This window comes from Martes martes (assembly GCF_963455335.1).
Source record: "Martes martes genome assembly, chromosome: 6".
Taxonomy (NCBI): Eukaryota; Metazoa; Chordata; class Mammalia; order Carnivora; family Mustelidae; genus Martes; species Martes martes.
In genome coordinates, this window is record NC_137893.1 from 144,809,218 (window position 1) to 144,822,147 (window position 12,930).

The 12,930-nt window shown below is 51.4% G+C and overlaps 1 protein-coding gene across 4 annotated transcripts in view; it reads right to left on the reverse strand.

Annotated features, from left to right (window-relative positions):
• RIPOR2 (RHO family interacting cell polarization regulator 2) overlaps window positions 1-12,930 on the reverse strand; it is a 107,705-nt gene that overhangs the window by 80,034 nt on the left and 14,741 nt on the right. Inside the window, exon 1 of one of the 4 annotated variants that reach the window (XM_080805409.1) lies at window positions 5,108-5,365. The exons of the other annotated variants lie outside the window; for them this stretch is intronic. The gene's annotated coding sequence lies outside the window, so the exon portion shown is untranslated. Of the gene's footprint in view, window positions 1-5,107; window positions 5,366-12,930 lie in introns of those variants that run through there. 4 annotated transcript variants of the gene reach the window in all.

Sequence of the window (12,930 nt, forward strand, 5' to 3'; positions counted from 1 at the left end):
CCCACACTCCTGCCCTTGCCTCCCTTCCAAAAGCGCTCCTAGAGGACAAGGACAGAAGAAAACAAGCTTGAGGAGAATGGGGTCATTGTTCCTTTAGTTCCTTCCTGGACAGTTTGGTGGAGACGGAAGAGATCACCTCCAGGCTAGAGGTGCATACCAGTGGCATTAAACCCCAATGACACGTGGCCTATACAAGAAAGAGTTACACGACATCGGTTCTCTGTGCATAAGCTGGTTTTTGGAATGATCACTGTCAGCTTTGTTTTAGCATTCTCGGCATTATTAATAGCCTCGTTTCATAATTGTTCCCATCCAACCTTTGCCAGACAGGCCTCCTCACTGCCCTCAGCGTTCCCACCTCCAGCCTTGGTCTCAAAGTAAGTCACAGGCAGTCAGTTAATACTTGCTGCCTCCTATTTGCTGTGCAGCGAGCCCTGAGGTTATAGGAACGAGGGAAGTGGCGCCTTTGTGTCCTCGGGGAGCTTACGGTCTTCCTCATCTTCCCATCTGGTGAGTCTCCCCTTTTCCTGCCCATTCATCTGTACGCCTACAGCAGGCTCAGCAACGAAGTCTCTCCTTCCCAGCCTTCTTCTCCTCCCTCTGACCTCATAGTCCTTACTTCTTGGGTGGCTGCGGACCTTACTGTCCCATGTAGACAGGACAACCCAAGACACGCGTGGACGGCACAACATTCAACACAACTGGGTTCTTCCTACTTCTCTTCCAGACTGTGCATTCCTCGGAACATGGAATCAGTAGCTTACACATTTATATTGAATGAAAGAGCTAACTTTGGCCAGATCCCAGAAGAGTAACAGTAAACAGGTGCTTAAAATGAAGAAAAAAAAATCAGTACTCCCCGAAATTACATAACACTGCAGACTTGGACTTCAAATCCACCTCAGAAATAAACATGATTGTTAATCACTATATTCTATTTTTGAATGCTAAATAGTGTGAAAAGTATTCCCTTTGTCTAAGGCTCCTCCCTCCTCGGTCTAGCAGAGAGCTGGTTTTGATCTTGGGGAACATAACACAGACACATTGCATCTCATTTGCTTTCACTATTTAAAAAAAAATCTAATTTCCTTTTTTAATTAGTGTAATGAACGTGTGAAAACATTCCCCTCCACACAGTCCTCATCAGTGTCACATAAATAATGAACAATAAAATCAGTTGGAGTGGCTTCTTTTCCTGACGAGTCCAGGGTTTCCTCCGAAGGAGGGCAGCCCAGCATTGGGCCATATGCAAAACAATCTTTTCTGGATAGCCTGCAAAACTCTGAGAAAAACATTCCTGATTTTTAGGAAACATTTCGAACTAAAGTGGGATGAGTGGACTGTGACCAAAAGACCCTGGCCTTTAACCCAGAGAGGGCTTGGTGGGCTCAGAGAGAAGATCCCAAGAGGGAAGAGGACATGTGGGTGTTTCCATATCAAGTCACTGAAGATCAATGTGTTGAGTGATTTTGTTCAGTTGAATCAACTTGAATGTTTCCATGTGCACAAGGGTGAGGTTTGCACTTTAGAGGGTAGAATATTGTCCCAAGAAACTGCCTATCAGGATATGATTTTGAAAGCAGAGGGAAATGAAAAAAAGGAAAAGAAGGAGGAGGAAGGGGGTGGAGGGGGAGGGGGAAAGAGGAAGGGGGAGGGGAGAGGGGGAGGAGGAGGGGGAAAGGGGGAGGAAAAGGAGGACGAGGAGAAGAGGGGCACCTGGGTGGCTCAGTCAGTTAAGGGTCTGCCTTTGGCTCAGGTTGTGATTCTGGGGCCTGTGATCCAGTCCCACGGTGGCCTCCCTGCTCAGCAGGGAGTCTGCTTCTCCCCTGCACTTCTCCCCACTCATGTGCTCGCTCTCTCTCTCTCTCTCTCTCTCTCTAATAAATAAAATCTTTAAAAAAGAAAGAAAGAGATGCCTGGGTGGCTCAGTTGGTTAAGCATCTGATGCTTGATCTCAGCTCAGGTCTTGATCTCAGGGTGGTGAGTTCAAGCCCCAAGTGGACTCCATGCTAGGTGTGGAGCCTACAAGGAAGGAAGGAAGGAAGGGAGGGAGGGAGGGAAAGAAAAGAAAGAAAGAAAGGCACATACTCATAATCATTTTCCTTTCTGAACAGATCTTTCTGACAACCACATTGTGGGGTGTTCACATGACAACAGCTTTATGACACCATTGCACGTCGCGATTTGCCCTTGGGGAACCAATTACGTGCTGCTGGCCTATCCGTACCTCCTCTCCCCACCCCCACCCCCAATTCCCTTGCTCCATTGTCTGTCTTCAGCTGGTATTCTTTTCTGGTTGAATGGCCACAAACACAAGCTGCCTCTCTCCTCCGGCTGGTGGAGTCCTGCTCGGCAGAGGAGACAACCGTGGTCAGGAAGCCCTTCAGGAGCACGAGGCCCCGCTCCGGCCACCAGGGCAGAGGAAGCTCCATGGAAAGTCAAATGTGCTGTTGCCCCAAGGAGCACCCATTGTGTAAATAAAACAGACTTTCACTTCTGCCACCACTTCCTCCCCAGAGGAGCAAGAAAGTGGTTGTAGACATCTGCCTTCATTTCAGAATGAAAACAAAATCAGCTTTCTTATTTTTCGCCCCAACGCACTGCATGCAACCAACAGAAAGATAAAACACTGGTTTGCAAGCTCTTCAACCCGAGGGACGGCTGCTTGCCTGATCTGACCACTTAGTACAAAGCCCGCAGGCCGCTCTGCTCACTCTCCGTAACCGCTTTTGTCTGGGTTGGCGTCTCTTGACGCTGAAAGATAAGGCCATAATCCGTGAATTAAACGAAAATGCAACAGAGAAGTGGCTCGGCTGGTGGCTGGTATCATAGCTGGGCTGTGGGCTCTTGCCATAGTCGGGATGTTTCCCTGTAGTGACTCAGATGCGGGGTAGGACACCTGGCAGTCACGGGCAGGACCCCGAGCCAATGGACTTCAAGACCCAAGGCTGGAATTTTTATGTGAGTTTAGCTTCCAACGTGTAGAGACCTAAACAGCTCCTTCCCAGCCCCTCTGGATTCTCCACGTCCCCCGGGAAAGGGGAAGGGGTCCCTTTCCTGCTGGAAAGAATTTTACTTTGCAGTCAACAAAAGGAAGGACAGCCACTTCTGGAACGTGTGTCCGGGTACTCAGGACGCTGTGCATGTCCTTAGCGCGTGCTCTCGGTTATTCTCTGTTCCGGCTTAGTATCTCTTTGCCTTTATACTAAGGATAGAACATTCACAGCGAAATCTCACATTGGCGTGGCCGAGAAAGAGAGGAGCAATACCAGTCGGGGGTCTTCTGGAAAAGCAACACAGATAGCACATGCATGGGCTTATTACTAAACTGACTCTCCAGTGGTCGCGTTTTCAGATGTTTGCACAGACACAGGCATTACCTTCCCTGGGGAAAGCCATACTTTGGCAGGATCTTAGCTGAAGGGCAAGCCCAGCACAGGAGACGTGACCCTGCGGGCTGGGCTGGGAGGAAGTGCTGAAGAAGGGGGAGGCCCTTTCCCCTGGCTGCTGTTACCCTGCCTGGACACACCCCTGCAGTTTGCTCCTGCAGAAGGGATATGGCTACTGGCTGCTTCCTAATTAACCACTGGAGAACAGCCTGGCCATGCTGATTCTTACAGAGTTCATGGTGCCGCCCCCTGCTTGTGACAGCCGCGGAACAGAGAGATGGAGACAATGCCCGGAGCCCGTGGCTGCTCCTGGGCCAACTCAGAGTCTGGTTCAACGAGGCTTCGCGAGCGCGAGCGAGAGGGAGAGGCAACTAAGCGAATACCCAGGTCAGGTACATTCTCAGACCCAAAGAAACCTGACAGAAAGCAAAAAGGAAGAACTGACTGCACGTCAGGTAACAAAGGGGCAAAGGCTGACCCAAGCTGCCTGCCTAGTCCCCTAGAGAGGGTCAAACGCAGTTTCTTTGGAAATGGGGGCAGTGATTTGCCTCGGTCCCAGAACTTCAACCAAGTGCATGATCTGAGCACTTTAAAGGTGGGAGCAGGAGGAAAGACGGCCCAACCTGTTTCCGGGGACTGTCATAACCCCACAGTCACAAGCTTAAGCTTTTCCTCTCGGCACTCAAGCAACACAAATGTCTATCTCCAGGATAAGAAGCTTTGACACCGCCAACCCCCTCTGCAGACCCTTCCCGACGCCCCCATCAGCCTGGCTCTCCTGCTTTTCCGAGGGCTCTCTTGCCCCGCAGGGAGATGCCACCTCGCACCAAGGACTCTAATAGGCTTCTGCCTCCTTAACATCTGGATGGCACGGCCTGTGCAATTTCAGACATCCCCCACTCCCTTATAAATGAGGTGTTCTCTCTCTGCTCCCCACTGCCCTGGGGATGAGGATAGGAGGTGACAGTCTCCCGGTGACAGAGCTGCAGTTGCCTCTCTTCTCCAGACCCCTCCCAAGACACAGAAACTCGCAGGGTGCTCCTGGCCTCAGGTGCATCGCCCCTCCCCCCACGCATCCAGCACCAGGTCGGCATCCACGCACCGCATTTCTCCTGCTTGCCTCTTCTCTCACTTGTCATCTGGGTCCCCCACCCCACCCCACCCCCGTGAATTTAGACCCGCATGGAAGAGGCTAGTTCCTACCCAAGCTCAACCCCACCTCCTTGGGCAAGTAAAGCCCCCGGACGCCGAGATCCCGGCCCTCGCCGGACTCGGAACAGGCGTGCAGAGTGCCGGAAGTCGCTGGGTGACAGCGGGTCGCGGGGACCCACCCGAGGGCGTCGGCCCTGCCACCCCCAGAGCACCCACGGGTTGGACCCGACACGTCCCCGCTCCGGAATGTCTGCCCCCCCCCCCCACCTCCCCGGGCACTGCCCCGGGCTCCTTACCATCTCTGTAGTCGGTCGGACCCTCTACCCCCCCCAACCCCGCCCCACCCCCACACCCCTCTGCTCAGCCTGCAGAAGTGCGTGTGCCCTTTCCCTGGGCAACTTCGTGGCCCGCCCCTGTGGGCGCAGCAAGCCGGGGACCCCCAGTCGGAACGGCTCCCGAACCAGCGGCGCTCCCTCAAGCCCAGCACGCCGCCTGGCCACCCCGACCTCACCCGGGTTGCAAGCAAAATCAGAAGCAAAAAAGAACCCCCGAGAAGGCGCACATACCTAAAGACGAGAGCACCTTTTCATGACAAGGGGACCCTTGGGCTCTCCGGCGTGTCACAGCCTTGGTGCCAGCGCAGTTTCCCGGCGGCCGGCGCCCCGAGCTTTGCGGACCGCTGAGCTCGCCCACGGGGCCGGGGGCGGGGGCAGGGAAGGGACAAAAGGCCGCGGGAGGCAGCGGTGTCCCCGCGCGCAGCCCCCAACGGCCCTCCCGCGGCGGCTTCGCGGCGGCGGCGGCCGGGGTGCAGTTGCGGGGCCGGCGGGCGCGAGGCGGGCGGAGCGGAGCGCGCAGGCGGAGGGGCGGGGGCCGGGGAGCCGGCGGAGGGGAGGCGCGGCCGCGGTGTGCGCAGGGAGGGGGCTGGGGGAGACAGCTGCTTGACAGTCACTCCGGCCCAACTCCGGGCGGCTGCGCTTTGCTCTCTGCCTCCAGCGGATCGCGGGCGCGCCGAGCGGCTCCGCGGAGCCAGTGGGGCCGCTTCGGAGTTACCCGGGGAATTCGCGCCGGCGAGCGCGTTGGAGGGAGAGGGCAGGGGAGGCCCGAGGAGGAGAGATCCTTTCAGCTCACCTGGGATCTGGAATGGAGAGTGCGCCTTGAAAACGTTCCGCAGGGGCAGCCGAGGCGGCGGGTGTGTGAGAGTGTGTGTGAGTGAGTGAGTGTGTGTGTGTGTGTGGTTGGGGGCGGGGTGAAGTTGGTTGTTGAAGGCACGGGTAGTGTTGGAAAGCCCCCCTGGGGAGATCCGCTTTGTGTGGGCTCTCCACTAGGTCCTGTTGATGGGGAGAAACGGCCGGGGGGGGGGGTTGGTTTTGTTTTATTTTGGTGGGTTTGAACTATACATAAAGCTTTCCTTTGGGAAAGCGTGGGTCTGTCTGACAACCCATTTTGGAGTGGACGCATACTGTATGAGACTGGGAGTCTATGAGGACCCGGAGACAAGTTCTCTGCCACCCACTCAAACAGGGAATGTCCACCTGGCTTCAGTTTCCCTACCTGTAAATCCACCATACTGAATAAATCGTGTATTGAGGATATGTTAAATAACACAGAACTGCAGGTGCACCTCTGCACCCCCTCACCCCACCCAGCTTGGGATTCAGTAACTTTGTGAGTGAATTGGTAAGAAGTGACAAGTGTAGACAATGACCCAAAGGGAATATTCCAGGGGACTGTGTCAACATGGGAACACCTATACCCAGTTGTGGGAAGGAGACCGCCTCCTCAGGCCCTGGATAGGAAGAGCCAAAGATCTAGCCGGATCCACGGATCCCAGCCCACCTAAGGATACGACAGCAGCGGAGTGTGCTTTATGTTTAGAAAGCTCACCCGAGAACAAGCCAGCTCTGGTCTCTGCTTCAGACCAGGAAGGGTGGCCTGAGCCTCGAACACCTTGATAGCCGGAGCCTTTGGTTTCTCAAGACGCCACCTGTCTTTGCCCTTCTTCTAACTCACAACGTAATTTCTCAGTCTTCCCATGAGGGCATTCCTTGCAGAGGAGAAAATGTGTCAACCGCATGACGGGAACATTGCAGCCAGCCCAGGAGGTTATTCTTCCCATGTGTTCAGCGTTGGTATTCTGGCCAACACGTAAGTCCCTGGCGAGGCTGGTTGTCTTGAGTCTGTTCTCGCTGTGCTGAGCACTACAGTTCATCAACTGTCTTCTCCTACCCTTCTGTCCTCGGAGCGGGTCCTTCTCAAGCACTGTATCATTTATTCCTGATTGTACCTTAGCAGGGGGCATTATTACTCCCATTTCATGGATGGATTTCAAGATTCAAGAGTGTTACTGAGACTTGTCCACAGTTGTTTGAAACAGCTATGTTTGTGATGATGTCTTACACAGGAATAGATAACCGATACAGAAAAGCCATCTTTTAAAAGAGAAATACGGTGTGGTCACTTCCTGCTTAAACGCTGTATGCCCCATTTATTGTAGAATAAACCCAAACTCCACACTAACGCTCACAAGGCCTCCTGGTCTCATGAGTACCCCCTCGGCCCCTTACTAAGCTCAGGCCGCAAGAGCCTTCTTTCAGTTCCATAAACAAGCGAAGAGAGGTCTTCCCTGACCACCCACATCTCTAAATATCGTCTTCCCTCCAGTTACCCTTTTTCAAAACCCCATGTCTTGTGGAGCACTGACTGTAAATTGTAACGGTCTTATTTGCCTTTGCGCTTGTTTCTTGTCTCTCTTTCCCTGGACCATGAGATCAGATGGGTGGAGACCCTTTCTGTCGTGGATACTGTACCCCCAACACAGGGCAAGAGCTCAGTACCTACTTACTGAATGAAGGATGAACCTACCATCCCAGAACACTCTTTCTTCTTACTTAATACTTTTCTTCCCTTGTCAACCCCACCCTAGCCTATACCCATCTGCGTGGGCTTTGCCCATTTCCCAGTAGAGGAAATTTATCAATATCCAGTTTAAACACAGACTCTGTTTTTCCCAGATCCCTGGCCCCTTGCCCTGCTCCCTCACCTCAGACTGTCATAATGTCTTCGATCTTAACATCTCTGCAGGTGCTTACCCCTTCTACTGCAGATTATAGCTATTTGTGTAGGATCTGATGCTTCCAGACATTTCTCCATTTACGTCCCTCGGAACAAAGAGACCTGGAGAGAAGCACAGATATGCAGTAGAAACTTGGGGAGAAAGGGATGAGTTACTGCAGGTCAGCATCAGTGCTAACAGGGCTACGTAGAAAAATCCTGGAGGGAAGAGCAGGGCCTCATATCCAACCTGGAGGACAGCAGACTTCCCATCTCCCCACCATATCAGTCTGCGGGGCCACCGTCACGGAATACCACACACTGAGGGCTTAAACAACAGACGTTTATTTTCTCAGTGCTGGGGGCTAGAAGTCCAAGATCAAGGTTCTGGCTGCCTTTGTGTCTGGTGAGGACGCTCTTCCCAGCTTGCACATGGCCATCTCCTTGTTCTGTCCTCACATGGTCTTTCCTCGGTGCCTGTGCCCAGGGAGAGGGTGTGAGGTCTCTGGCGGTGGCTTTCTTACAAGGACACCAATCCTCGCACATCATCTAACTTTAATTACTTCCCTACTCCAGATACAGTCAGACCGGGAGCGAGGGCTTCAACATATGAATCTGCGGAAACACACATGTTCAGTCCCCAACACCCACCTTTCCACCTTTGCCTTCCTGATGAGGAAGGGGACTGTTGTAGACTTCATACGAATTTTATGGGAGGGAGAGGGCAGAGGATTTCACAAGGATTATAGATGATGCCTGGTGCTTGCCAGTCATTGCCTCACCTAAGCCTACTACACTCCCTCTTTCTATTACTGTCCTCATTCTAGACTCTACAGTTACACCCTTCCCTGAGATCAGGGACATGTATGAGTGAGGGACTGGGCAGCACGGGGCTACACAGCCAGGACACAATCCTTAGTGGAGTATCTAGTCTGAATCCCAGAGCCCAGGGTCACACAACCAGACAGAGTCAGCATCAGAACCAAGATCTTTCTTAGGGTACAGATATTAGTGAAAATTCGGTTGGCTCAGACTTTATGTCATGCCCCTGGAAAGACACGGGTCTTCCAAAGGAGAAAGAGTTTAACACAGGTCCCTCTGCCTGCCTCCCCAGATGTCAGTCTTAATTGAAAATACCCCAAGGTACCAATGAGAGCTACTATTTCAACAAGCTGTTATTTCAACTAAGGGCAGGAGACCCAGAGGTAAACATGACAGTCATATAACCCAACTCGTGGAGGCTGACGTGAGGACAGCCGGACATAACTGAGGTGGGTGTTAGAAAAGAGGAAGTACTATGGGTGCTATGGGAACTGTGATTATTTCTGGTTTCATGAAACAGGGTGTTTGAACTCCAGCAGCACTGGAAATGGTCTCTTTCAATAACTGAGTTTTATTCTGCTTTTTGCTCATGGGTGTTTGTTTAAGCCCCTTTTGGGTGGGGGAACAGCACGGCCAAGCCAGCCTGATTGTTCTTTCTGCCACCAATCGAGCGTCGTAAATATGTAATTCCTTGGTAGAAAGCAGAAGAGCATCCAAAATGTAACCAGTTTAGTTTCCTAACTTAAAGATTTAGATGGTTAATACAGAACTTGGAACGTGCCTGGAGACCACTGCTGTCATGACGCGAAACTGATGGAAGGTCTTTGGCATTTGGTCCTGGCTAGTGATCCCTACTCATTTATGTATCTGTATAAACTCTGCCCGTGATGCTAGTGCATTCTGGCTTCTAGTCGGTCTAGTTGACTAGTCCTAGGGGTAGCCAGATACAACTGAGATTTAATCTCTTATCATAACTATGATGCTTAGTATCCATGTGGACAGCAGATCTAACATCCTGATTTTGAAATTCCTTCTCTACTCTTCTGACCTTCCTCTATAGGCATTCGGCCACCCAAGTGCATGGCCAGACCGTGGCTTGGAAGGCCGCCAGCTCCAAGATTCCTGACCCCTCCTTATACTGTATGTAACTCTTTATCCTCCACCTTGCCCACAGCAGCTGAGTTCTCCTTCCTTTGCTGCTCTGGCCAGTCTTTCCCTATTTCTTCTTATTGCTATTTTCTAACTTAGGAAGCGCAGGAGAATCAGACTGGGAAAGAGTTTAAAGCGCAGATTTGTGAGTCACCCCCTCTCCCATTCCAAGTCAGTCATTTCAACAAGCACATGGAGGGCTCTGGCACATTTGTCTCAGAACGCACTTTGGGAAACACTGGTCTGGATGAGACGCAAACAGGAGCCCAGCTCACCTAGCACTACCATGTGGTTCAAGAACTCTTTTCAGTGCACCCCACCGCCCTGCACTGCCAGCACTAGGGTCGGCTCTTGCAGTCATGCTCAGTGTTCAAGGAGCAGCCCTGCAGAGTCTCTGACCTGGGAGACACTTTGGTTCTATTTTGGTTCTGCCAATAGAAAACTCAGGGCCAGTCTTGACCTTTGCAATCTGTGTCCTCACCAGTCAAATGAAGGGTGTGGACAACTTGATTGCCAGGCATCCTTCTGGCTCTGACATTTGACCATTCCTTCCTCCACCGTTCTGCTCAGGTTGTTTCCACTGCCTGGGAATTCACTGCGGAGAACTGCCCAATGCTTTTTCTCTGATGTTTGTCTCCAGAAATCCTGCCCAGCCTCTGAAGCCCTGGTCCAAGACCAGTTCCTTCATGAAGACTTCCTTCGCCTGCCATGCTTTCCCTGCATTCTCCTGTAAATGCTGTGTCCCCCCGAGGACAGACCCAGTCCCATAATTTCCTTCTGTCCCAGGTATTTTAATTCTCTTCATAGTGTTTATGTTCCTGGATATCAGAAACTGTGCTTAGGGCTATGGACAGTAGCGGAAGCTTTATATTAATGAGTGTAGAGGACAGTCAGTAAATGAGGAGTGAGAGCGCATCATGGGCCCTGCTGGTGTCTGTCATCTTTTCCTCCAGAAAGAGCATAACATGCCTGCATTGACCGACATCAGAGCTGTACCTACAGAAAGAAGTATGCTGCAGCTTGACAGACAACAGCTGGGTCCCGCTTACTGCTTGCTGAACTGCGGAGAGCAAGACCCCATTTTCCTTTGCCCATGCCTGGCACTGATGATAAGGTTCCCAAGGGAGCAGACATCTCAGGCTGTGGCTTCCTCACCACCGTTACACTGTCTGCTTGCACAATGGGGAACGTGTTCGGCCAACACACTTAGCATTTATTTCAGTGTATCCCAGGCACATATGTCTAAGGGATGCTGAAATCAGGCCTATCCACTTGGGCAAATGATCCCAGGCTGAAACCCTACCTCCACCCCTCACTTCTAGTTTCTACACCAAGTGACCTGGAAGGCTACGTGGGTAGAAGAGAGTCAACAAAAGGTTCAAAGCTGGCAGGGAATAAAATACGCCTTAAATGTAGCAAAGAGTCCCCTTCCATCCAGAAACTTGACATTTGGGTTGCTTGTACATTATTATGACAGGGAGAGGTCATTTTCTGCAGTAATAGCATTTGCATCAGCAATTCCCAGTTTTTTGGTCTCAAGACCTATTACACAATAACATAATCTAGACTAGCCAGTTTATATTTCATGTAACATGTATATGTGATATATATGCATGTTTGTATCATACGTATATAGACCTATGTGTGTGGTGTGTGTGTGTGTGTGTGTGTGTGTGTGCGTATACACGTAATCTAGGCTAAACCCCTTTATACTTAAAAAAATTCTTAAGGATCTTCGGGACCTTATAAAAGAGTATTGGGAAACCTTAGGAGTCCTCAGACCCCATATGGAGAAGTTCTGATCTACCCTGACAAACATTTTGGCAGAATGTTAACTTTGCAAATTCCTATAGCTACAAACCCTTTAAGGCTAAAGGTCAGTGGTATAAATGTAATTCATTAAACATAGTTGCACAGACACTAAAATAAGTATGAAATAATTTAAAAATGACTGTAGAAGTGATTAGAAACGGTCAGTACATATGTGTAAACACAACGCTTGGGTCCTGATAGGTAAGCTTTTTTTTAAGGTTCTAAATTGACTTTTGCTTTATAGCAAATCCATCCCCTTTCTCTCATCAATAGGGGAGACATAAAAGAAGAGATTTATCTGTAAGGTTCTCCAGGGTGATTTTGATTTATTTATACCGTGTCCCCAGGGCCGATCCCGTCCCTGTCTAGCAGGTTATCCTGCATTGCCCATTCCTGTCCTTCCTCCGGCTTCCGTTCTCTGCCCTCTGTCCCGAGAGCTGCCCTGCCTTAGGATGCCCAGTTGGGTTTGGCCAATGGGAGTCCAACAGGTGACAGGTAAAAGGGAAGAGAGTGAGGTGAGGATATCCATTCTTTGGCTCTTCCCTGTGAGGTTCTGCTGGGCTGGCTGTGTCCCCTCTTAAAAGATTACTGGTCCCCGTGGGAGCCCTCTCGCCGCCATCCCGCAGGTTCTAGCCACTGCTTTGTCTTCCCTCCTTTGGGCCCCGCGGTGGCACTGGCCCCTCTGGGTCCTCTGGTTCCCCCACAGTCTACCCACACCTTCATGAGCCATCTCTTTGTACAGAAAACTCCCTTGGATTATTCTAATTGGAGGGAGCCGTCAGTTTCCTGATAGTGCCTTGCTGGATATGCGTTAATAGTTGCCTATTGCTTATCGAAAAGAAGGTTAAATCTGCTTGTATTCAGTCATTCCTGTTTTAAAATTCTTCCTTAGTTAATTCTTTGTTCTGATTCTCTCTTTTTTAAAGATTTTATTTATTTTAGAGGGTAAGCAAGCAGGGGAGGGGCAGACGGGAAGAGAGAGAATCTCCAGGAGAGCATCCCCCATCCCAGCACAGAACCCGGTGTGGGGCTCCAACTCATGACCCTGAGATTGTGACCTGAGCTGAAACCAAGATGCCGAGGCTTAATTGACTGAGCCACCCAGGCGCCCCTGTTCCTCTTTCAATTTTAGGCCAGGGCCATGCTTGTACACAATCCTGCTCCATCCGTCTCCCTCCTTCCTGCCCCCAGTTATGCAAACTGTCTTCCCAAACATCAGTCCTCCGGTGAGTCAGGAGAGTGAGATGAACTTCAGGAGGCGATTTTAGGAGGCTTCCCGGGCCCGGCAGCCCCGTTGCTGAGAACTTTGTCACGGCTGTGAAGCCTCGCCATCTTTGGGGACATTGTGTTGGGGCCCAAATCAGTCTGAAACAGGTCTCTACGAGGTGAAGTGAGCTGTCACTAGGATTCAAGCGAGAGCTAGACACGAGGGTGAGCTGCCGAGCACCTTTGGGAGAACACCCTTCCCGGAGCACCTGCTCCTGCTCCGCGGGCGGAGGGAAGCACCTGCAGGGAGGGATGGCCTGTGCCCCCTGCCTCAGGCCTGGAGAGCATT